Genomic DNA, 26,883 nt, shown 5'->3' with positions numbered 1-26,883 from the left:
AGCTGTGGACCTTCCTCCCAGAAAAGAAAATTATATTAGCATACAATCCCCCATAAATTTTCAAGGAATTTATGAAATCTTAGAAGCCCATCTTAGACCCTTCTGAGGTAAAATCATCCCAAACTGCCATAATTTCATCCCCAGTCTCACATTTTTTTATAGTTGACCTTTTGGATTTACATAAATTATTTTAAAAGGAAGCTATATTATTTATATAAATGAAAAATGGGTCATTCATTAAAAGCAAAAGATAACTGTAAAAAATTAGTATTATTCTTTCAAAAATTCGTAAACCTACCCCCTAAACTTATCTTTCATATCACTCTTCGGGATACACTGCCTAGGGATCTGCAAACCAGATGAAGAGGCCCTGCTCTTGGGCCTCCTCTGAATGGAAACAGCAATGAAGTGGAATCTTCAGAGATGTTCTATTAGGTCATTATAGTAACACAGCTGGTTGTGTTATTTAAGCCTGCACAGTGAGATGGAGACTGGGGGTGTAAAACTGGGCAAAGTCATTCACTTTGATAAGGGTCATGGACTTCAGAATTATTTCTTTTCTTCTGCTGATTTTTCTTCCCTGGCTCTGTTTGCCAGAAGATACACCTGAAACTCTGTCCTCCTGGGGGAAAGGGTTGGTAAGAGAAAGAGACCGGGGTGGTGGCTTAAATGAGCTCTGCTCCAGGCCTTAAAGAGATGGCTCCTTCTATCATCTTTTCTGCTAGCTTCCTCCTTTCACAATCTAATTGGTGAGACCCAATGGACAGAGGAGAAGGGAAATAAGTGCCTGGCTGTTTGACCTTCCTGCCACATAGGCTTCAAGTCCAAGATTGCAAACGCAAATGCCAGCAAAGGTTGGGTGGGTAAGTTCAATGAGTCACTTCTTAAGGAACTGGAAATTTGGACCTTTGAGCAAAGTCCTCCCTCTTTTTTTGTCAAATGTTGACTAATTTGTTATTAATATTATATTTAACATTTGATATTTATTCTTGATATTTAATACTAGAAACACCAACCAGAAGACTGTGGATTCTAATTCAGGGTGGATTAGGCCATCAGGATGCCAATTAAGTCTTCTGCCAAAAACATCAGTGCTAGTTCTCAACTCAGAAACATGTTCATACATTTTGTTGGTATCACAGTGATGGAAGGGCTGGGATGCTGCTGGCCTTTAGGACATTCAGAACAAGGACAGTCCTGCACCCAAACATTTGTCCTGCCCCAAATGCCATAATGTCCTTGTTGAGAAACACTGAAAGAGTAAAAGAAGGTCTGCAGGTCCTCATGTGATAATCCGGTTCAACTCTCATTAGGAGCCAAAGCCCTGTTTGGTAAAGAGAAGACAATACATTTTTCTGGAGCATCTCTTTCCTTTCTATTGGACAGGCCTGGCAGACACAGCAGACTTCAAGTATTTGAGATTTCTGATCATCGTTTAGTCACCTCACATTTCTGCAAATTTTTTTCTTTTTTTTAATTTTCTCGCTTCTGGTTTTAGTATACTTACACTCTTCGGAGGGTTTTAGCATTATTCTTTTACAAAATGACTTTCAAAAAAGTGGCACCCAAAGCAATGACTTGACTGAAAGTATATGACTGAGAAGGGCCTCTGTTGCTAGACTCCCATAATAGAGAGTACAGCTGAGATGTCCACTCATCCCCAAAAGGGAGTTATGCTACAGGTGTGACATCCAGAGCAGTGGATGTCCTTGCCCTCAGTTGTTTGAATACACTGAGTTTGCCATAATGCTGTGCTCCACAACCATGCCAGCTCCACTGGAACACGTGTCAGCTTTTTCTCAGTGATGATCTTTTTCCCTGAACAAACAAGGGGGTATATGACCCATTCTCTGAATTTTATATGAGTGATGGGGTGTTTTGTCCCTTCTGCTCGTCTAGGGGATCTGTCCATCGAGTTTATGAAAACTGTTTAGTATGCTATAACTTGCATGTGCTAAAGCATATAAGGCTCCACTTTTTTATGTAGTTGTATACCCAAGTAACTACCACTTAGAAGAACATACAAAACATTTCCAGCAACCCTGAAGGTTGCCCGTGCCCCTCTCTGTCACTGCCTGCCCCATACCAGGGTTACCACTTTTCTGAATTTCATCACCATTGATAAATGTTTTTATCTGTTATTGAGCTTCTTTTACATATTACATAATACACATTCTTTGTATTTGACATTTTTTGCTCAATATAACATTTGTAAGATTCATACTTGTTGTTACATATGTCAGTATTTTTTTTCATTGCAGAGTAGTATTGAGTACATGGATATACCACAGTATGTTTATTCATTTTCTTGTGTTACAGAAAACTGGGTTGTTTCCAGTTTGGGACTGTCTTTTGGTGGACATGTGCATTTCTCTTGGATATAAATCTCGGGGAAGATTTGCTAGGCTATAGGGTAGATATATGTTTAATTTTATTAAAAACTTTCAATCAGCTTTCCAAAGTGGTTATAGAAATTTACAGTGCCCCCAACAGTGTAAGAGAGTTCAGTTGCTCTATATCTTCTACAATACTTGATAATGCTGGTCTTTTTAAATTTTAGTCATTATAGTGGGTATGTAATAGTCTCTCATTGTGGCTTTAAGATGCATACTCCTTTGCATTTTCACCTAATATAAGTGAGTCATAAACATTGAATGTCATGTAGAAGCTTTTAAATTATTGGTTCAGGCTACTGCATGTGCAATGGTTTTTAAGGAATTACTAACCCTTTTAAGGAATCCTAACTATTTCTCTTTCCAGAGAGAAGTGATGTATAATTGTACAATCATCTCAGCTTAGTCAGATGTGAAAATTCCTCAGCCACATCCCTAGTGTGGTATCCCCATGGCATGGCCTTGGTAAACAATGCACAGAGGAGGACCCAACATTGCTACCATAGGTATTTGGCAATGAATTTGCTTCTACATACACAGGGAATCCTGTCCAATAATATCCAGTGAGCATTTATTGAGCACATACTTTGTTCCAGGCACTGTGCTGGGCATTGAGAAAGCAACAGGGAGATAGACACAGTCCATGTCTCTTTTGAAAGACTCACTGTCTAATGAGGGGGTGGGAAAGTGAACATACAGTTGTCATGCGGTGTGATAAATGCTTTGCAAAATGTGCGTGTATTTTCAGGGGGCTTGGAGCAAAGGTCCTTGAAGAGAGCAAGAAAAAGTCTTCCCAGGAAAAGTGGTCACCTGAGTGAGTGTTACAACGAGAAGGGGGGCATCCCAGGCAAGGCAGCTACCAAGCAAAGGTGTGAAGGTGAGCTTCTGCACAGGTTTCTCAAAGGTTGTTGGCACAGCTGGAGCATAAGGCACACGCAGGAGGCACTTGCAAAAGATATAACCAGGATGCATACAGGGCTCATCATGAAGGGTGTACTTAAGTGAAAATATATTTTGCAGAATTTCAACCCAGAGAATCTCCCTTTTGGTTTACCTGCAAACAAAAAGAATCAATACTTCCTTTTGACTGTCTCTGAACACTGAATTTTGGCTTCTACTCACTTTTTGAAGCTAAATTGTTTGAAGTTAGGCCCCTTCCTTCCTTCCTTCCTTCCTTCCTTCCTTCCTTCCTTCCTTCCTTCCTTCTCGTTCATTCGTTCGTTCATTCTTTTTTGAGACAAGGTAGAGTACCATCATAGCTCACTGCATCCCTGACTTCCTGAGGGTCGGGTGATCCTCCCCCCTCAGTCTCCCAGGTAGCTGGGACTCCAGGCACACACCACCATACCTGGCTAACTTTTTGCATTTTTAGTAGAGATGAGATTTTTGCCATGTTTCCCAGGCTGTTCTTGAACTACTGGGTTTAAGCAGTCTGCCCACCTTGGCCTCTCAAAATGCTAGGATTACAGGCATGAGCCACTGTACCTGGCTGAAGTTAGACTTCTATCTCTTTTTGTGAATACAGACATATTTTCTATTTAGTAGTTTAGAACCAATGTGAATTTTCCCATATATGATAGTCTAAGAATTGAATTATAGTTTCTTTACTAGGTTTTTGTTTTGTTGTGTTGTGTTGTGTTTTGTATGCCTTCCAGACCCAACACCCTAGCCAGTGCAATGGCTCTGAGTGTGGCATAAGCCCACTTTTAGTCTTCTTATGGAATTGAGTAATGTTCTTGGTGTTAGCATCTCTCTTTTGATTGGAGGAGTAAGGCAGACACTTACATTTCTAATAAAAGATCTGCTCGTTGAAATTAAACCAGTCCTGATGGTGTCGGGAACCTTCTGCCCTGAGCACAACAGAGGCAGCCATGGGGTATCATAATTACCTCCATTATATTTAACAAACACTCAGGTAGCATGCACCTCTTTTGATTTTCCTTGCAGTATTCCAGCTACGTAGCAACTTGTTTACTTCTCACAAGCACCCTAGAGTTGGAAAGTTTCCACATATGGGGAAACTGAGGCACCAAGATATTAAATAACCTGCTCAAGCCACAGGTGGAATTTGAACTCACACACTCATATTTGTAGACACCATACTATGTTGCTTCCTTTTACTTATAAAATATACAGGATAAACTCAAAGGAACAAAGTTCATTCAGTGAACCTTTGTTGAGCAACTGCCTGGTGGGTGAGTCAGTGACACCTTTGCCCCAGAAACTCTTAACCTATTTGGGGAGACAGATAGTAATAAATGTTTGTAATGCAATGTTAACCTGAGGAGGAAATTCACTAACTTTGACTGAGGAAGTTAGGGAAGGGCTTCTGCATGAAATACAGGCTCAGCCTTCATGAAAAGGAGTGAACAGACAGGGCAGTTCTGAGTCGTGATAAGGCAGAGCTTGTGTGGGAGGTGTCAAGTGTGCCAAGGGGTGGGAGATGCTTTAAGGTGTGCTGTGGAGACTGAAGTTAGGAATAGGACTGGTGGAAGGTGGTACTTGGGGCTGGGTGTGGGAGTCTTGTATGTGCGGCTGAAGAGTAGGACTTTAGCTTGTACCTGGTGGGAAGTCATTGAGGGTTATTAAATAGAAGAGAGAGTTGATAAACCACCTTCTGGGGAGATCCGGTTTGGATAACATTGCCATAATTCAAGAGAGGATGTTAATTTGCAGTGTAGGTTATTTAGAATCTAGGAGCATCCGGTGAGTTGACAATTAAATGTAGAGTCTAAACTGTAGCATGTGGTGGGGGAGAACAATGGTGAGCAAGAGAGAGAGAAGGAAGAAGAAAGGGGGGGAGTGTGAGCACAATGTCTTCTGAAAGGAAAAAAGGAAGGATGGAACCAAGGGAGAAGGGAAAAGAGGGAGAAAAAAGGAAGGAAAGGATGGAAAGAGGACAAAAAAGAATATGCCAGTATGTTTAAAAATATATTATGATGATGAAATGTTATTGGTATAATTGTCCTGTGGTTCAGGCTTTTAGAAGTATGTGCTCAGCCAAATTTTGTTTTGGTGGTTGACCGGCAGCTATTTTCATGACTCTGTAGTAGCCCATTGAGATTACTTCTGTCTAAAGATACTTTGTCAGGTTTATGTAAGACTTCATTTAGGGGGCATTGCCTTGGCATGCAGGCAGCTTCCAGGCCTTACCCACCAGCAGAAACATGTTCTCTGAAGAGTGCAATAAAGCATTTTAAATTCATAGCTGGGCACCTCAGGAGCAAACAAGAGCTGCCACATGGAGCACTTTCAGAATAATGCTTTCCTAAAAAAAAAAAAAAAAAAAAAAAAAACCAGAAGCAACAGAGATATTTGAAATTCATCCTCACAATTTTCAAGTCTGAATCATAATGGCTTCAAACCCAAGGACACTTTAAACATATGAGGATCATAAAACCTTACTTTAAGCCAAATTATCACTGCTCTCTGTGCCAGTTAAAAGCAGCATAATTAGTGGAGTGAACTACTTCTCCCTGCAATTATTATTATCAGGCTGGTGGTAAGTATATTGGAGTTGAGAAGGGAGTAAAGTTCTAATCGTAACAGGGTCTGTAGATGTGGATAAGGTAGCATGTCAGGTGTTAGCTGTCCAGGCAGCCTCCCGGTGCCATAGGAGTCTTATTTCACTAGGGGTTTAGGTTACCACAAGCTTTGCTCATCTTCCGGCTGCAATGCTGGCTCCTATAGCGGGCCGCGAGGCACGGTGTAGAATCCTGAGCCAGAGAGGGCAGCCTGGAGTAGTGAGCTGTTTGTCTGGGTGCGTTCTGTGGCAAAATCCACACAGCCATGACGCCAGCCAAGCGTCAGTCACCACGGGCCTCTAAGGTGCATTTCAAGAACATATAATTGGGATAGCTTAGCCGCGTAAGTGTGGGACGTGGCTTTGGGTCCCAGGCAGTTGATTTGTTTAGAATGCCTTCATTCTATCTGACATAGAAGTAGAGAATGAGAAGCTCATGCTGAGGATATAGCGATGTCCACAGGTCCTGAAAGCCCAGAGGACAGCAGGGTAAGTGTGAAACCACCCCGGTGATGCTCTCTGTATGAACACGGAAGGAGACTGTGTTGCAATTAATGTGTGGGTCAAGACATGTCCATCAGGGCATGGGCTTCCAATGGTCAACTTCTCTTAAAATTCTGATGTATCCTTCCTAAGGGTGGGATTACATAAGCGTACTTGTCCAGTAATTCTCATGTGTCCTGAATTGGAGTTAAAAGACAAAGAAAATATAATTCCTAAATTTCAAGCTTTTCTACTGGGGGCAGGGAGAGGAAGGAGGGTAATACAGCGATATGGACTATAATGCTGTGTTTTTTAAACTTTAAAAATGTTAAGGAGACTTGTTAAAGGAAGATAAATTAGCTTCCTATTCTGAAATAAGACCCTGCAGGAATATATGAATTGAGAAAACAATGTAATCCATTCCTAGTACCATGCTTTGAGAGACATTTGGTTTCCTCGAGTGCCACACTTGAGAGGACAACTGGAATATGTTGGAAAGAATGGCTCTGTAGAGGCTGAGGGTTTGGGGTGTTCCATGTTATAAAGAAAGGCTGAAAGAATTGGGAGTGTGTGATCTAGAGAAGAAAGACTGCAGGAGTGATTACAGCTATTTTTAAGCATGAGAAGGACTGAAGCACAGAGCAAGGAAGATACTTGTCCTGTATTTCCCTCAAGAAAAGAGTTTTATCCTTTGGGAAAGAGGGATACCTTGAGCTTTAGATGCACCAAGACCTGGATTTGGATGCAGACGTGCTTCTTCTAGCTGTGTGTCCTTGAACAAATCATTAAATCCTGCCAGATATCCGTGAAATGGAGATAAAAATCTGTCATTAGGTGATGGGGCTAGTTAAATGACAGCAGGTGTATAAAACGCCTATCTCAGTACTAGAGTAGATTATGAACAAAAATATACTTTGTAAGTCCTTCTCAAAGGTCGTGAATTGAAAAGAAGAACCAGAAAAAGCCTAATTCCTGTCTCTGCGTAAGTTCTTCATGATTATGTTCCCTTTTTACTGTGAAGAATATTAGAGACAGCATTCTAGCTTTGTGTGGGAAGCTACAATAAATGTCTAACTCCAAATTTGCATCAGATTTATATTTCTGAAAAACTTTAAAAATGAACTGAAAGGTGATATTATGGTATCTTCAAGTTTTTTTTTTTTAAAGCTTTTGAACCAAACTGTGAATGAACAGTGTAGAAAAGGAAATGTACTTGAAATATTTCAAAGTGTTTTCAGTGAGGAGAAACTTATCCTCAATTTCTATTTAATACAAGAGGAAATGAGGTTGCATTTTAAGGTAATACTTAATAATGGGAAAGAAAAGTAACTATATATCAAGTGAAAAGGGATAATATTAAATAATAATAGAGCGTATAATAGACATTAAATGCCTTTCTTTAAGAACTAGAGAGAAACATATTTTTCAATGGCTTTTAGTAATGGGCTTTTTAAAATGTTCAATTGAGATATGAACTGGAGGATGTGAACATTTAGTCCCGTGGGTGGCAGGATATTCTTAGCAGCTTCAAGGATGTTTGCTGCATGGGAATTGTCTTTAATTCCCCAAGCAGCAAATTTGATGGAGCACTACATTCAAGGCATTGCTGGATGTGAAACGGGTCCCTCACCTTCAAGGAATGCGAGCCAGGTTGAGGAGTTCAGCACATACTCCTGAAAAGATGAGTGGTGCAGGCAATGATGTCCCACGTGGTTGAGAGGAAAGAGAGAAGGCTGGAGATTGGAGCTGATGACAGCTCTCATGGAGGAAGTGAGGACTGAGCTGAGCCTTGAAAATCAGGAGTTGCTGTCTTCCCATCTCAGTAAATGGCAGCACCATTCACCCAGGTATTTAATCCAGAAACCTAGAAATCACACTTGCTTCCTGTTTCTCTCACCCCCAAATCCAAACTCTCAGCAACTCCTACCTATTCTGCCTCCAAAATAGATCCTGAGTCTGCACACTCCCACCATCTCCATTTCTGTCCGCCTGGGTCAAGCCACCATCCTCCCTTTGAAATGTTTCAATGGTCTATTAACTGGTCTTTCTCTTTGGACTTTTGGATCATCCTCCAACCCATTTTCCACAAAGAAGCCAGAGTGATGAAGTCACCACTGTGATTTAAACTCTTTAAAGGTTTTCCATTAGACTAAAAATAAAATCTTCGCTCCTCCACATGGCCTACCAGGCCCTGTGTGATGTGGCCCAGACTCACAGATCTCACCCCCTCTTCTTCTCCCTCACTCACCATGGCTGAGCCACACTGGCTTCCTATGATTCCTTGATCTAGGTAGATGTACAATGAAGAAAAAAAGAACGTGAAAATTATTGAAGGCTATGGAAGGAGATCAGTTCACAAAATTAGCAGGAGAGCTCAGTTTTCTGTAATGATTCTGCCACACAAATGTGGGCATATAAGTAGGAAGCATGGTTTGATTTCAAGGACCTCTGGGAAGGATCCTTTTGTATCTCAAAACTTATCTCTTTCACCAGCTTCATTACATTATTTGCCAGGATAATATACTTCATTAAATTCCCACCTAAGAGGAAGTATGGTCAGTATTTACTCTGTGCCAGGTACAGTGCTAGGTACAAGAGCTATGATGATGAAAAAAATAAAAAGAAAATAGATATGAGGACTCTACTTTCTTGCTGCTTTTCGGACTACTGGGGACCCAGACAATTACCACAGAAGATAATTACAACGAGGAGTTTTACAAGGTGCCATGAGAACACATGGGTGGGGCACCTAACTCTGACTTGAGAGGTCAGGGAAAGCTTCCCAAGGGAAGCACGTTTAACTGAGAATTGAAGTAGTGGGAAGTAGGGCAGAAGGCAAGGGCAAGCATTCAAGTTTTCTTGGCAGGGGAAACAGTACATGCAAAAAGACAGTGTTAAGGAGAAAACATGACACTTTCATGGAACCCAGAAAGGTTCAGGATGGTTGCAACACAATAGCAAGATGGAGGAATTGGAGAGAAGAGGAGCAAGGCATGAGAAGTAATTGGTGGCCTGTGTGTACTAAGCCTCATAAGCCATTGCAAGGTCTTTGGACCTATTAGTAGTAAATGAGAGGTTTTAAGCAGTGAGATTACGTAAGTGTTGTAGACAGCTCAGTCTGGATAGAGTATGAAGAGGGGCTGAGGCTGGCAGGCCATTTGCAAGGCTGTTCTATAATCCAGGTGAGAAATAATGTTGGTATGAACCAACATTGGAGGAGCAAGGATGAAGAGTCCAGAAGAGAGATTTAAAAAGGGGAATTCACAACACTTGGAGATTAACTGGATGACATAGGGGTGGAGATGAAAAGAACAATAAGAATGATTCCTAAGTTTCCACCTCCCAGGGGACCATTTGCTAAGCTACAGACTCAGGTGTAAAAAAGAGGCTTAGGGGAAGACAGGGAGATGTCACATCTGCTAGTGAAATGCCTTTCTTTTTTCTAGTGTAAGATCAGATTTCATTTCTTAAAAGAGAATGGGCTCTGGAAATTCTGAAAATAGATGGATGGAAGAGTCTATGAAAGATGGAGAAGAGAGATGAGAGGGCATCATAGAGAACCGTCGAAATCCTCCTACTTTTGCTTAAGCCCTGGCCAAGATGTCAAGCAAGTTCTTCTTTCATTAATACACAGTATTTAAAAGAAATATTGCATCTTCTAGTTAACCGCAAAGCCTTTCCAACTCCATTTTTCTGCCCTGCCTGGGATTTACATTTTCCTCGATCAGAATTCTATCTACTTTGGACAAAGTGATTGTGGCCCCTTGAAGAATAAAAGTGTTTCCTCATTCCAGCTGGCTTCCCATCCCTCTTCAGCCATACACAGATCCTCATTTACATTTTGGATGAGTAAATGTCTAGGCTGTGTGGTGTTTTATAAGCTTAATAGACTTGTGAATGTGGGAGAGACAAACACAGAGAAAGATGACCATAGATATATGCTTGAGACACCACCCAATTAATGTCTGTGACATCATCCCACTTTAGTTGAAGGCTTCTGAAATGAGTAGCTCTTGTTTTACCTATTATTTAAACTCTCATTAAACAATGTCCTTCCATGAGAAAGAGAGTTCCTTTTTGAGCAGGATGTTTGAACAGCAGCACTATTGACATTTTGGACCAGATAATTATTTGTGGTGGGGAATGTCCTGTGCATTGTAAGGTATTTAACAGCATCTCTGGCCTCTACCCACTAGACGCCAATAGAGAACCCCCCATACCCAATGGTGACAATCACTATGTCTCCAGACATTGCCAAATGTCCACTGAGAGATAAAATTGCCCGTCGTTGAGAATCATTGCTTTAGAGCAGTGATTCCCAAAATGTGGTGCTCAGACCAGGAGCATCAGCATCACCTAAAAACTTGTTAGAACTGCAAATTCTATGACCCCAAACCAGACCTACTGAGAAAGAAGCTCTAGGGGTGGGTCCCAGCAATCTATGTTTAAGGAGCCCTCCAGATGATTCTGATGCACACTGAAGTTTGAGAGTCACTGCTTTAGAGCAAATGAGTGGTCACTGAAGTTCTGGAAGAAGTAGTTGTTTATGTAAAGACAGGTTTGGAATAAAGGAAAGTCTTCTCTCTTCTGTTTTCCTTTCTCTTTTAAGAAATGAAATCAAAGTACATCATTTTCTTTTTAAAAAGCAAAGGTTTTTGGTAAATCGTTTCCTATCATGGAAAATTCTTATAGATAGAAAATAATTTTAAAGTCACATGAAAAGTTTGTTACTCTGAACAGAATTCCTTTTTCCCATGTTCACAAAGATTAAACAGTAAGTAATAGCATGATTGAATAATCACATTGACAAAGAGAGATTTTTAAATAAGCACATAGAGGAGCATTTTGTAAGTAGAATAGAATTGTGACACGGAGCTTCCAAGGTGATACATGGCTCCCATTTAGGGTAGCAAGCCCACTTGCCTGCCCCAGTACTCAATAGCTTTGGGGAAGCAAAGCCAGATGTCTGTGCAAAGCAATCCTTTTCTCTATGTTCTTCCTTAACTTTTCCACTTGTTTGTTTACTTACCCCTTTTCTACCCAACACAGCACTGAATAGGGGAATGGAGTTTTTTAATTTATTTAATCAGTGGTTTTATAATACATCTTACATATTTTACAAGTTCATATCAAAGTTCTATTTTTCAAGTGTATTTTCAAAATCTGTGCATTGCTGAACAATTTAGTAATGTCAGTACCTTCCTTGAAATGCTTAATGGATCCCTGAATATTAAATTAGATTCCAAAAATACTTCTATCAGAAAAGGAAATGATGCTCCAACTTAAATAATTATTTTTAGTTAAAAGCATAACAAAATAAGGAAAATGAACTTAGCAAGACATTATTAATTTATTCATTTTTATGTATTGATTTATTCAAAAGATATTTACTGAATATCAACTGTGTACCAGAAATAAGATAAATACAGTCGATATTTTATTACCTCGTGGAGCTTACATTTTTTCTGTAGGCTAAAGGGAAGGGGCGGAGAGAATAGACAGAAAACAACTCAATAGTTCAAATTTTGGATTGCACCCTGTTAGTGGGTTATGAGATCCAGTTAGTGGGATACAAACAGCTTTTGTGATTGCTCCTTTAATTAGCAAACTCAAATAGAGTAAAGAAACAAAACTTTATTCCGCTAGCACTTCTTAAGTGGGTTGTCTTCAAACTATTGTTGCAGTTATATGTGTGTGTATGTGTGTGTGTGTGCATGAATCAATGTAAAACATTTCTCATTATGAGCTTATAAAATTTGAAAAATACTGGAATTTTTAAATACTCAAATAAATGAATCATTTTAAATTGTAATACGTATACAAAAAGGCCAAGGAAGTAAGGTAGAAAATAACAAAAATGTGAAGTACAAGGAGGTAGAACCCACTTTTGCTGTGTGGTCAGAGATGGCCTCTCTGATGAAGCAGTATTCCAGCTAGACCTGGCCAAAAAGCGGGAGCCAGAAGGAAGAGCTTTCCAGACAAAGGGAGCAGCAAGGGCAAAGGTTCTGTCTGGGGCCTGAGTTGCTTGGGTATGGCAGTTTAAATGGCAAAGAAGATAAACAGTTTATTTCTTTCCTTCCCAGGAAGGAAGATTCTAGAACTTTTGGTTGATAGAGGCACAAAAACAAAAGGGGAACATAAACCTATTCCATAAATGAAGAAGAGTTTCACTTCAAAGGCATAGAAAATTTCCAATTCAAATAATTATAGAAAGAAAACATATTCAATTAAAATTGAGCAAATATTCATTGAGTTTATACCATGGGCAAAGCATTAATTATGGTATATTTAAAGATGAACACACATTTTAGAATGTAAGTATAGAGTTCTAAGTACACATCTACACAAAAGACCAAAGATTACAATCTACCTATTAATAAAACAATTTTCCATTCTCCTGTTTAACAAGGCAGTTTTTCACATGCCTCAAATTTACTTTTGTCTATTTGTCTTTATAACAAAGATTTCATTCACTCCAGAATTGTGCCTATTTAGCTACCTACTGTACTTTATATTTCAAAAAAGAGGGATGTTCTGTATCCACCAGTGATTTTACATAGTAGGACCTCAAACAAGGCTTGGCAAAGACACTTAAAACTTTCATAACACCCTAACCTTTATGAATTCTTTCATAAAATTCCAAATTTTAAAGCCTGCATTTTGGTAGTAGTTACGCCTATGTTTCTAACAAACTAACCATTATTGTTATTCATAATATCATTATTTTAGTACATTCTAACTCCTTGCTATCTCCCTTAGTAAGTTCAACTGTCTAGAACTTCTTTTGTTTTAATTTTTATTTTTTTATTTTTTTTCTTTTCCTCCAACTTTTATTTTAAGTTCCAGGGTACATGTGTGGGAAGTGCAGGTTTGTTACATAGGTAAATATGTGCCATGGTGGCTCTTATTTTACCGTCCTACCTAACATCCCTTCCCCTACCTTTCTGACAACTTACAGCCTGCTCTTCTTCAAAACTCAACCTCTCACTTTCTTTGCTGGGTGGGCAAAATTCACAGGCTGCAGCAATGGGACAAAAGCTATTTCAGTGGTTGCCGGTATATACTCATAGTCTTAACTTGACCACAATGAACTGTGGAAACAGGCCATTAGCTAATGGCCTGAAACCCCTGGGGGCAACCTTTTATACTTCAGCTCAAGGCAACTGGAACCTGGCAGAAATCTTTGAGTATGGAGAGAGTGAAGTCACAGGGAAATTCTTGAAGGACCCTTTAAGCAAATGGTTTGGGACAGCAATTTGCAGTCATATCAATAGTTTACTAAATATTCATATTCTTTCCAGCAGTAATTTGGGGATCTTCTGGAATGCTTCTGAAAATATTTCCTTAAAAAATCATCCATAATTCAGAAATACATTTTGGCACAGAAAGTTATTTGTGGCATTATTTGTATTTGGAAATCAGCCAAATATCCTTCAATAGGAGAATGTTAAATACATAATGTTATATCTACATGGTGAACCATATAAAGTCGTTGAAAGTGCTGTTTGTTAAGAGGGTATAGCATGGGAAAATGGTTCAGTTATAATGTTAGGTGGAAAAGAATAAAAAGGGAATTTATTTAGAATTTCAACTATATAAAACAACAGATGCATAAAAAACAAAAGGAAATAAGAATTGAGAGATCTGGATAGTTGCATTACTAGTGATTTTTTAATGCTTTTCTGTAGTTTTAAATTTTTTCTCCAATGAGCATGTGTTCCTTTTATGTTCTAAACAAATAAACTTTAGCTCAGACTTTACCATGTTATTTGTCTTCAGTAAATTTAAAAATAATTCATGGTTTCAGATAGTGTTCAGCATACACATGGCACTGTGTAGGATATCAAAATTTGCTTGCCAACATCAATGAGTATATACTTGTTTAGTCTAATTAAAAATTATTGCCAAGTAAGAAAGTAACATTAATATTTTATTATGATTTATTATTATATTTATAAAAACAGCCAAGAACTCTCATATGAGGATTCATTTTTTTATTTTGAGAAAAAAGGAATGATCTGTAATTGTGGTTTGCTTTTAAAGTATGACTTTTTTTAGAACCAGATATGATAGACTAATTAATTGGCTCCTAATAAATAGTGTGCCTCCCTAAGTGATTACTAAACTCTCAGTTAATTGTGGGAAAGTAAAGAGAAAACTGTTTACATCCAGATAGATTTTAGCTCTCTTGAGAAGTTTCATCAGACTCCAACTCTACATGGTTACAGGGTTGTATATCACATTCTGCACAGTAATGTGCCAATTCAAGGACTTTGAGCAATGGGCAGGAGGCAGAGGGTGTAAACCTAACAGTTTGTTTCTTGACCCAGTAGCCAAAATATGCTATGCCTTAGAAAAAACTGAGACCAGTTGTTCTGATCACCTTGCAAATTTTGTGATGCAGCCACCACCATTCCTGTAGTTCAAATGAGCCAGATACATGCAGGCAAATACAAAGAAAATGTATGCTATTTTTCTTTGGGAGAATTTTTCCCTTGTTCCCCAGTCCATTTATAAATCCTGCTTTCAGGGAATCTATATTTATGACAACCCAATCATCTTGGCCTGTGCACTGCATCTCAGTGTGAGGAACCAGAGCCCTCTGTGGAAGGCAGCTTTATAGAGGAGACCACACTGTTGACAGATTCCTGCCTCCTCCCCGTGGGTGGTCTGAAGCAGGGAAATCTGAGCTTTCCAGTGCAGGCCTGGCATGTGCCAGGAAATTTAGATTCGGGGAGCCACTATCTATTACAGTTATGAACCTTCCGAAAACCAGAATTGCAGGTAACCAATATTCCTTCTGCGTGCCAAAGCAAACCCCAGGCCCTTAATCCTCAAATGACTGACTGGGCTATTAATATTAAAATTGTTTCTATTATATAGCCTGGGTAAAGATTTGTTAGTTTCTGAGGTAAAGCAACAACAACAACAAAATTGAAGGACTTTTACTTTGAAACATGTCTAAATTAACAAGAGGAGGAAGTATGTTTGTTATCTGTTGGAAGAAACACTTTTAGAAGCCCATTGGGGAGGAGATAGACTCAGATTTCTTGGGAGTCAGCCCAGTCTTGGAAAAAAAGTTCTAAGAATTTAGTAGGAGATGCCAAGGCACGATTAGAGGAAGGTAAACCTGATTTTGAATGCTGCATAGAACTCGGTATTCTCGGGAAAGTTCCTGAAATTTTCTGAACCTTTTTGTCCTCATCTAAAACATTGAACTAATAATAATACTTTTTATGGTAGATACAGAGGGAAATGAGAGAAGAATGGGTGTGAAATGCCTGAAGTCTGTGGTGTGAAATTCACATGCCTCTTTACCTCATTATTAAAATGTATTAAAATGCTTCCAACCCACTGTAACCAGTTTGCTTTTACAATGAAAATATACTTTTTCTCATTTGGTAATGAGAATGCAGTATGCAAATGGCCATGTCTAAATTAGTTTTGGATCAATTACCACTTATGATTTCTACCATTATATAAGCAGCTACTAATATTAATACCAGTAATTGTAATCCCCCTTGACCTTACCCTACACATACAACTTCTATTGCTAGCGGAAGTCCCAACCCTAGGGTACTGATGCTACATCCACCGCCCCTACCCAACCTGTAGCCTTTTGTATATAAGATGTAGACCAGCTACCTCTACAGCAGTGGTTTTCACACTTTAGCATGCACTTGAATCAGCTTGGATTCTTGGATGCCCAACCCCAGAGTTTCTGATTCAGTAGGTCTGGGGGGATGACAGATAATTTGACTTTTTAACAAGGTCCCATATAATGCTGATGCTGAGACTGCTGATCCAGGAAACACACTATCAGAACCACTGATCTATATAATTCATAAAATAAACTCAGGAGGTTTTCATATTTTTCAATGGGCTAGACTAGTTTAAGTAGCATTGGAATTATCTGTTCTTTAAAAGTTAAATGGAACCCAGCTGTGAAATTATTTAATCCTGATACTTCCTCCCGCCATTTAAATGCTAGACTTTTAATCACCATTTCCGTCTCTTCTTATTACATTTTAGTACTTCCTCTTGGGTCAGTTAATTTCTGTTTTGCTAAGAAATCATCCAGTTTTTCTAGGTTTCACATCTATTACAATGGGGTTAGTTCTAGTACTTTCTTAATAATCATTTTCATCTTTGTGCACCTGTTTCTCTCTATTTGCTCAATCCTAGTATTTCCCCCTCTTCTTCCTTTAATCATATTCATAAGATGGTTATATATTTTATAAAAGAACCAGCTTTTGATTGTATTTGTTCTTTCTATTATTTTTGTTTTCTACTATATTTCAGCATTTATCTTTATTAATTCCTTCTTCATACTTTATTTAGGTTTATATTTTCGTTCTTCATGAAACTTATTAAGGTTAGTACTATGTTAACGTCTTAGTTTTTCAGTAATGAAGGTATTATAGCTATAAGCCACACATTTTTCCTCTGAGTATAGCTTTAGCTGTGTTTCATAACTTTGGATGGGACATATTCTCTTTTTTATTGATACTAGATAGCTTATGATTTTAATTTTGCTTTTCTCATGAATCCTACAGCTATTATAAAGGATATTTCTCATTTTTCAGGTAGATAAAATTTACTAGCTATTGCTTTACTTAAAATCAATTTTATTTGCTTATGATCTAAGATTATATCCTATCAAAATATCTACTTTTAAAAAAATAAGTGAAGGTGTTCATTTTAACCTTGTGATTTATATTTTATTAATATTCCATGGACAATCAGAAATCTATTTTATTAACTCATATGACATGAGTTCTGTGTACAAATCTATTAGATCGAGTGTGTAGAATATGCTATTCAAATATTTATGTCCTTTCTTGTATTTGGACTCCTTGATCAATTATGAAAGTTTCAAAATCATTTCCCAAAGCTAATATAATCTTTATTCAAAACTCTGACCAAGCAAATACACACTAAAAAAAAATATGAGCTAATTTCACATATACACATAAGGGCAAACTTTGGAATAAAATATTACCAAGTAAATTCCAAAGCCATCTCAAAAAAAAATAATGCTGTATGATCAAGAAAAATTTATTCCTGGAATTAAACATGGTTAAAAGTTAGGAAATCTATCGAAATATTTGTCTGATCAATACATTAAAGGAGGAAAAAGATGGTAAAAGTACATGTAGAAAATGGATCTGTAAAATGCAGCAGTCATTTTTTAAAAACTTAGTTGGCGTATTTTTCTGTTTCACTTAAACATGATAAAGACGATCCACCAAAAACTAACAAGTAACAGAATTCTAATGGCAAAACTCTCAGGCTCCTTGCAGTAAAATTAGGCATAAGAGAATGTATCAATTATCTCTTGTCCCAGTAATGTTGCATAACTATCAAACCTCAATGACAAGTGACAATTAACATGTGTAACTCACAGAGGGGATCAGGGGATCCGGACTGGGCCTGCTTGCACGTCTGTGGTCAGCTATAGATCATCTCAGCAGCTCTGAGATGATAATCAGGCATGTGCACGTGTCTGATGTCTGGGGCTGGCTAGCTGTGGGCTGATTAAGGATGGCCTCTACTAAAACATCAGAAAAACTCCACAACATGTTCTCTTCCTGCAGCAGGCTAGCCCAGGTAGCGGCCGAGAAGCAAGAGCAAGCCTAGTGTGAGAAGCACTGTTCAGGCATCGTGTTTGCTGACCACCCTTTGGCCCAAGCACTCACCTCACTAAGCCTAGACTCAAAATATGAGGGCACTGCAAAGATTCACAGCAAAGATTAATGGCACAGGGCCTGGATACAGGGAGGAGTCTCTGTAACTTTTCTTTGTGTTTGTTTTATCAAGTGAAAAACAAATAAGGATCTGTGCTTCCACCAACATTATTCATCTTTGTTTCAGGGGTCCTTGTGAATTTAGTGGGCCAAGAGGTAATTGGCATAATGAATACAACCAAATGAGAAATATTACCTCTTTTGTTGATGACGTGATTGTATACCTGTAAGAGTGGGAGGACTCCAGTAAAAAACTGGACTGCAACCATCAGTAAGAATATTTGACAAGGCAGTTAGACTAAAAAATAAATGTAGAAAAATCAGTAAGTCTTCTTTATAGCCATTCATTCAACACATATTTATTAAACACTCACTGAATACTAAGCATTCATCTGGTCCCTAGAGCTACAGTAGTGAACAAAAGAAAAAAAGTCCTTTTCTGCATAGGGCTTATATATATTAGTTGGGGGTAATGGAAAATAAATGACTAGGTAAGCCAGATGGTGGCAAGGACTATGGGGAAAAATATAAAGCCAGAGAAGAAGTATAGTAAATGCTTAGCCAACGGAATGGCTGGCAGGCAGTGGTGTGTTGTTTTCTATGAGGTGGTTAGGGAGGGCTTCACTTACAATAAGTTAGCATTTGAGCAGAAACTTGAGGTTCGTGAGGAATTCTGCTATGCAGACAACTGTGACAAGCACTTTCCAGTTCAGGCAGAGTGAACCGCAAGTTCAAAGGCCTTGAGACACCGTTGTATGTGGTATGCTTTATTTACAAGAATTGTCAATTACCAATGGAGATAGAATTTTCACCATAACAACATAAATTGTAAAAGACTTAAGATACAACAAAAAATAATGATTTAAAGGACATAAAACAAAATCTGTAAAAACCTAAGGAAACTATTTAAGAAACAAAACAAGAACAGAGGAGGCTAACTTGTCTTTTATCAGGTACTTGAACATATAGAAGTGACTAAATCAAAACAACTGGATATTGGCAAAGGAGTAAACAAATTGATCAGTACAGCAGATTGGAGGGTACATCTAGAACTAACGTTGTAGATGCTAATACTTGCTAATACGTTCAAAAGTGAATGATAGGTGGATAAGGGTACACATTAATTTAAATTAAGCAGCAAAGATGTATTGATTTGCTATTGCTGCCATAACGAATTATCACCAACCTAGCAGCTTAGCCAACACCAAGTTATGGCCTTACAGTCAGTAAGCAAGAAGGCTGATACAGGTTCACAGGGCTTAGATTTCAGCCTGCAGCCTCTGAGGGAGAATCAACTTTCTTGCCATTCTCAGAGGTCAGCCATACTCCTTGGCTTCCTACCTCCATCTTCAAAGTCAACAATGTTGCATCTCTCCAACCCGTCTTCCATAGTGACATCTGCCACTCAAGGACTTGGGTGAGTCGATTGGGCCTACCTGGATAATGCAGAATAATATCCCCATCTCAAAATCTGTACCCTTAATTACATCTGCAAAGTCCCTTTTGCCATTTTAGATTGCATTTTCACAGGATGTGGCAATAAAGTCATGGACTTCTTGGGGAACCATCTTTGTGCCCACCACAAACATTTTAGAGAAAATTTGGGAGAATAATTTTATAACCCAAGTGTCAGGGGAATGTTTATAATCAATATGGAGCTAATGAATAAGGAATGGATAAAAAGATAAGCATAGTGTACCATGTAATTTTTTTAATTGCATGACCAAACATATGAACAAACTCAGAAATACAGGCTAGATAGGTGATTACAACATGTGTCAAAGTGTTAATGTCTGCCTTGTCACAGCATTCATAAGAATTAGTAGGGAAAATGGGGAAAAGCTATGACTAGTTAACTCACAGAAAAGTACATTCAAATGATCATTAAAACCACATGAAAATACGCTCAACCTCAGAAGTTTTCAGAAAAACACAAAAGTTTATGGTAACAATGAGTATATTTAGTTTCCTAGGGCTGCAGTAACAAATTACATGAGCTTGGTGTTTTAAAACAACAGGAATATACGCTCACAGTTCTGGGGAGAGGAAGTTTGAAATCAAGGTGTTGAGAGGGCCACGCTCCCTCTGAAGATTCTAGGAGTGAATCCCTCCCTATTTCTTCCAGAGTCTGGTGGCTCCAGGTGTTCCTTGATTTATGAATGTGTAATTCCAATCTCTGCCTCCATCTTTACATGGCCCTCACCTCTTCTCCCTGTGTCTCCCCTCTGTGTATCTCTCATAAGAACACTTGTCATTCAATTTAGGGCCTGCCAGATAAGCCAGGATGATTTCATGTAGAGATCCTTAGTTATATCCACAAAGACTCCTTTTCCAAAATAGGTCATATTCGTAGTTTTGGGGGATTAACACATGGACATATCTTTTGGGGGTCTACCATTCAGTCACTACAATGAGATACCCCTCCCATCAAATTAGTAAAATTTTAACTTTTTTCATTGACATATTCAAGCTTGTAATATATTCCAAATACAAATCTACCCAGTATATGTATTGCAAATTTAAAAAAAAAATTAGTAAAAATTTCAAAGGAGTGGTGATATCCACCAGTGCAGTTAGATGAAGAGATGGGGGCAGTCTAATACATTCCTGTGGTCTTTGAACTTTTGAAAAGCAATCTAGCAAACTCTATTAATAAAAAACACAGAGAGATATCATATATGACCCAGCTTTTGGAAGCTAGCCCATAAAAATAAAAGCATTGATATGCAAAATTCTGTGTACAGGAATTTTATTGCATCATTGTTGTGGGGAGGGAAAGAAGAATCTGGAAACCAAGCGAATGCCCAGAAATTGAGGAATAGTTGGGAAATAAATGTGGTGCATCTGTATCATGGATATTGCATCCTGTATCCATACAGATTTGAGAACTATATGCATGGATAAGTGTTAGGTTTTATCATGGCCAGAGTGATTGGTAGACCATGCGAGAATCCATGTTTGAGTGTTTCAGTGAAAAAGATTCCTTTCTTTTGAGTCACAACACCTGGAATAGTGTGTCAACTTTGTCCTTAATTCCTGGTGTAACTGAGCAAAGTCACGTGTAACCAGCCACCCTGGGTCTCTGGTTTCTCAGCCTCAGGTGAGGAGGTGGCGCTGCCTGTGAGTATATGCTACATTCCAGGAGTAGCAAAGTGTTCTGCCCTCCCTCAGGCATAGGGAGAATATTGTTTTGTGTTGACTGGACAGATCTAGAGATGTAATCAGTGGCTTTTGAAGAGTCATTGCTGAGTAAGTGAGAAAAATTTTATGCCATTTAGTCTAAGAATTGAGAGTCAGTGTTGGGATGTGCAGCTCAAAGCTGTCCTGCTCCTGTTTCCTGTAATTCCCCTGGAGTATTTTCAGCAATAGGAACACACTGAAAAAGTACACTGCTTCCTCCTCCAGAGAAAACCACATGCATTTAAAGGTATAAACTCTGGTATGTTTGAGGAAAAAAAAGAAAAAAAAAAAAGCATACTTGCCCAGAAACCTCAAGGCTTCCTGGAATTTCTGTTAAGAATTCAGATGTACTGATGATAAATTTCTAAATACCACAATTTCAGCCAATTCTATTAACAAATAGGAAAAAAAGAAAGTTTCTATGATCACAGGAACTGTTTTAAAAAATTGTGAGGGAAATGCAGTTACACTTGGTAATCTGTGAAAAACAGAGATCAGATAGAGTTCTTGATCTTTTCAGATTTTTTTGCATATTGTATAGGATACAGCATCGGGTCTGTACCAACTCCAGGACACTTAGAAATAAGTTATTCACATTAAATTTCTTGAAAAGCATCCAAAGATCAAGTTACTCATTCTCCTTCCCCCAGGCAAGGCTGGAGAACTACCCAGTCCAGGGTCTTGGAGGTCTTTCTTATTTTTAAAGAACCCTTAGTTATAATGCATGACTCTTCATTTCCTCTACATTTTTATTTTATTCTACAGTGTACGTAAATTACTTTTCTAAGCAAGAAAAAGAATTAACTTTAAAAACTTATCTATATGATTTGAGAATTTTAGTTCATAAAGTATTTTGGAATGAATTTTTTAAAAACAATCAAATTAGTCACAATCCACAATCATGTCGAGAGACCTTTTTCCATGCTGATTTTTGCAGGAGGTTAAAGTCTCAATTGGTTACAAAGGTGAGAGACAGTGTGCATGCAGCAATGGAGGGAAAGGCCTTCCATGTAAGAGGATCATGAGGCCAAATCTTGGCAATTCACTTCCTCCCTAAGGCTCTATTTTTCCATCTGTTAAGTAGAGATGACGATAATTCTTATCTGTACAGAGGTGTTACAAGGCTTAGGGTAAAAAGTATTTGAAAACTGTACCCGGTAACTAACAATCTATGAAAATGAGAGACAGTATTTTTTCCTGGCCTCATTTTCTTCTTCCTTGTTTAAAATAATCATCAACAAATGCAGTACAAGATGTGTTAGGCCATTTGTCCTCAAAATACTATGGCCTGTTAATGAGACCTGAGTAATTATTTGCATGAAATTAAGTCAACTTTACTGCAATTGTACTGAATTGGAACAAATAAAACTTCAGGTGGGAGAAATGTTAGAATCAGGTTTGTGGTTCCCATGGGGCATAGGTAGTACCTACAAGGGAAGGATTGTAGGGGATTGGTAAGCTTCAGGTTTTTGATCTGGGTACCACTGACACAATTTGTGATCCTTCATCAAGGCACACTTTCAATCTCTGCATGTGTCTATTTTTAAGTGTGTGACACTTTAATAAAAAGTTGAAACCAAAATAAGTAAATACCCTCTATGTAGTCTTGAACGGACCTGTGCAAGACCTGTTTTCTCACATTTCATATGCACAACATCAGAGAAGAAATAGAAACTCGATGCTTTAGAACAAGGTTTTCAACTAAGGGCTGGAATCAAACTGACCTAAGAGTTTATTAGAAAGTAACACGAAAATCTGCCCCCAGAGATAGTGATTGAGTAGGTCTGGGGTGGGGCCCAGAAATGTGTATTTTTTAAATTCAAAAGTTAGGAACCACTGCTCTAAAGTCTAAAACACAGGCTCTTACACGTGCTACAAGTTGGAATCACCTGAGGAATTTAAAATACATTATGGGCTGGGTTCTAAACCCACAGCTTCTGATTTAATTGGTCTGGGATGTGACCTGAGCATCCGGATTGTTTAAAGCTCCCAGGTGATGATAATGCGCAGCATCATTTGTGGCACAGCTCTCCGAAATGGAGGGAAGGAGCTTGGAAGTCTGTTACAGCTACTTATCAACAGCAGGTGAGAACAGTGAGGGAACTTCACATCATTTAAGTGCTTCAAGACAAATCCACCAGCATCCCACCATTTACCTGGCCCGTGCATTCCACGTAAGTCAAATGTTTATTAAATGTTTCTGTAATGAGTATGCATTTGTTTATAGGGCCTTCATAGCTTGTCTGGGTCATCGTCCTCTTTTTAGCCTGTAAATTTCTAAATGGCAGGGGCAAGAACAGGAGAACTGCTTTGTATAAGCAACTAAGTGCTACAATTAAATAGATGATCACAGTAATGCAGAAATTCCTCTCTGCAGCTCGCCAGAGAGGCAAACTCCAGCATTTTATATTTCATCTGCCCCCAGTGACTTCACTGTAGGAAGAGGAAATGCAGAAAAACAAACGTCTTGAAGACTGAATGCCTCTTATTCACAGAGGTTAGCATTAGACTGTTGGAAGTAATGTATGTATTCCAAAATTCAGTCACTGTGGTGATAAGAAATGGTTGTTTTGATGGAAAAAATTTATGTTTCCTATTACTCACTCACCACTTATACTTCTTATTAATTCATTACCTCCTTTCTAACCCATGGATTCTACCTTGCTTTCAGTGCCTTCAAAAGATGTCTTCCCTCAGATATGCCTTGTGATTTCTCATACTATACGGGGAGAGTTATATGGGGTTAGAAGTACTAGGGCCACTCGTCATTTATCAAGGAAGTGAAAGTTGCTCCTTGAAATTCACAAAGATTCAGAACCCAAAGTTTGAATCATTTGACCTATTTGAGAAATCATCTTGCTAAAGGGCTCTTCAGCAGGAAGTGGCAAAATCAGCACTCAGTTCTTGCTGAGTTCCCTGAAACTCAAACCTAAAGTGTGTGGATAGCCCTGTTTAACTGACATCCCTTAAGAAGCCATGCTCCTTTGCCAGGAACATCCTCCCCCTCCTTGGTACTGGAGTTAACTCCTGATCACCCTCCACAGGATACCTCCTTTATGCTCTCCCGGCTCCCCAGAAAGGAAGACAAGGGCTTGCTCTGTTCTCTGTACTCTTACAGCACTTTTGTTCATGTATTGGTCATAGGATGTGTCACAGTGTGTTATAAATATTTATCTTCTGGTCAGGCTCTTCTGTTAGACCTAGGCTTTTATTAGTGGAGGGAAACTTACTCATATTCTCGGTCTCTGAACTCAGTCCTGTGCCTTGGCACATAGTAGGGGTCACACCACGTAATTGCAGTAGATGGTGTTTGCAAAAGAATTGCCCATCCTAACAATTTGGCCATATTTATTAGCAGGAGCTTTGGAAAGTAAAGCTTCTAACTGAAGCTGACATTATCCTAAAATAGGAAGCCACATCAACGCTGCCTTTTGACTCAATAAATGTCAGATCTTATTCCATCCAAATAACTCCTGACTCTCCAACTGAGCTCTAATGGAAGATCAAAGAAACTCTAAGAGCTGGTCCTTTTCTCCATTTCAAGAAGTGGGTTAATGCTTATAGTTAATTTTAAGCTCTTGACTCTAGGCTGGAATGGCAGTAAAGGCATATCTGACCTTTAATTCTAAGTGAAATAAAAAGACTGGAGAGTTGTTATACAGGCAAATGTAGGAAAGAGAAAACTAAGTGGAAATTTGGGGTAGGAGGAGCAAATAACCTTTAGATCAGAAGGACCTAGATCACCTATCTGTGCTGTCCATTACTGCAGCCATTAGCCAAAGGTGGCTATTTTATTCAAATGTAAATTAATAAAATGAAACAAAATTAAATGGTTGGTAGCCACACAGGGCTAATGGCTACCATACTGGAAAGTGCAGATATAAAGCATTGACATTATCACGGAAAGTTTCACTGGACAGTGCTTGATAAATTCCATCCCTTTACAGATAGGGAACCTGACAACTGGAGAGGTTCACTGACTGGCCCAAGGATTCTTAGTTGGCCTAGACCTGAGACCCAAACCTCAGGAACCCCAAGCTGACCTCATAGCACTCTGTGATATAGGGTTTTCCTAAGCCAAAGAAAATGAAGAGGGCTAGCAAGTTTCAATTCAATTCAAAAGTGCAAAGTAGCCACTAAGTAGTGTTATACTAGACAAACTTAACTGAAATAAAATTTGCAAGCAAAAGAAACTCCTGGCACAATAATTGTCTTAAGTGGAACACTTAACTTCTGAACAAAAACTTGTCTTTGTACTTATGTCAAAACACTAAGCTATGTCACAGTAAAAAGTACCATTCAATCACTCAATTTAATGTCAGGTGAAGAAGTTGCATACTAATCAATAACCTCAGATAAACACACTTGTGCCTATTTAAATGCCTGCCCTAGTAATTGTATACTGTATTATTGTGTAGTAAAATAGTCCCCAAAGAAAAATGTACCTTCTTGGATCTTCTGAGTATACATGCATGCAGTTAGGGCTATCACTTACCATCTTTAGATATTAATTACTTGGCTTTTCCAAATTTTTAATATATATATATTCAAGATTTCTTTTTCATATTTCTCTCTTGAGCTAGTTTCAATAATACAATGCTGTGCCTATGTCTGGCCTCCTATAAAGAATATCAGCTCCCCTTATACATTTAGATCGGGTTTCCAGGTGGTGAGTTTTCCGACCTAGGACAGCATTTAAAATATAAGTATGTGAGGAATTTGAGTTGGTGTCATAGTTACAGGGACATTTTTGGACATAGTATTTTGGAAAGCTAACATGGATTTTATTGAATTCACAGGTGATTTCTTACATTTCAGTGAAGACATCTCTATCCTGTTTGTTTTAGCACCTTGGATGATTGTGCTGAGAGCCAGTGTATTATTAGAAAACATCATGCTGCTAGCATTAAGGGAACGTTTCCTTGCTAGTCCCTAGAGTCAAATAAATAGCATTTGTGTCATTTGACTGTGAAATACAGAATTCCAGACCCAAAATGACTTAATGGAGTTCTTTCACATAGCAGGAACTCCAGAGGTAGTTGGTTTAATTTAGTTAATTGGGTGGCATGACAGGTCATCAAGGTGCCCTCCATCTTGTTGCCCTACCATTGCCTCTGTGTTGCCTTTTGTTCCCAGGCTGTCCCCTCAGAGTCACATCTCTAGGCAGCATATGTTCATACAGCCACATCCAAAGATCAAAAGAGAAGCAGTTTTTCATCACATGTGTCTTCATTACAGGAAGGAAAAAATATCTTCCAGAAACCCTCCTCATACTACCTCTGGCAAACTGCCTCTTACATCTAATTGCCCAGAATTGGGTCATGTGCTCATACCTTAGCATTAAGGGAGGTTGGGTGAGTCAATTACTCAACGATGTATAACAAATCACTCTAAAACTTAGCAGCTTTAGACAACTGTTTTTTACCTCTCATGATTCTGCATTCTGGGCTGGGCTCAGCAATGTGGTATTTCTGCTTCACATGGCATCTGCTGGAGCTACAACATCCAAGATGACCTGGGGGTTGGCCAGGTGTCTATCTTTCTTCACATGGTCTCT

The 26,883-nt window shown here is 38.6% G+C and overlaps 1 protein-coding gene across 12 annotated transcripts in view; it reads left to right on the top strand.

Moving 5' to 3' along the window:
* The window catches only part of THRB (thyroid hormone receptor beta), a 366,979-nt gene that overhangs the window by 172,382 nt on the left and 167,714 nt on the right, over nucleotides 1–26,883 (top strand). For 3 of the 12 annotated variants that reach the window (XM_025376931.1, XM_025376926.1, XM_025376927.1), the window contains exon 3: nucleotides 23,704–23,849. The exons of 7 other annotated variants lie outside the window; for them this stretch is intronic. The gene's annotated coding sequence lies outside the window, so the exon portion shown is untranslated. Of the gene's footprint in view, nucleotides 1–3,141; nucleotides 3,271–23,703; nucleotides 23,850–26,883 lie in introns of all 12 variants that reach the window. 2 more of the 12 variants (XM_025376928.1, XM_025376932.1) reach the window with 2 other exon arrangements.

Source organism: Theropithecus gelada, chromosome 2 (genome assembly GCF_003255815.1).
Source record: "Theropithecus gelada isolate Dixy chromosome 2, Tgel_1.0, whole genome shotgun sequence".
NCBI classification, from domain to species: Eukaryota; Metazoa; Chordata; class Mammalia; order Primates; family Cercopithecidae; genus Theropithecus; species Theropithecus gelada.
This window is presented reverse-complemented; position numbering and strand designations above follow the sequence as displayed.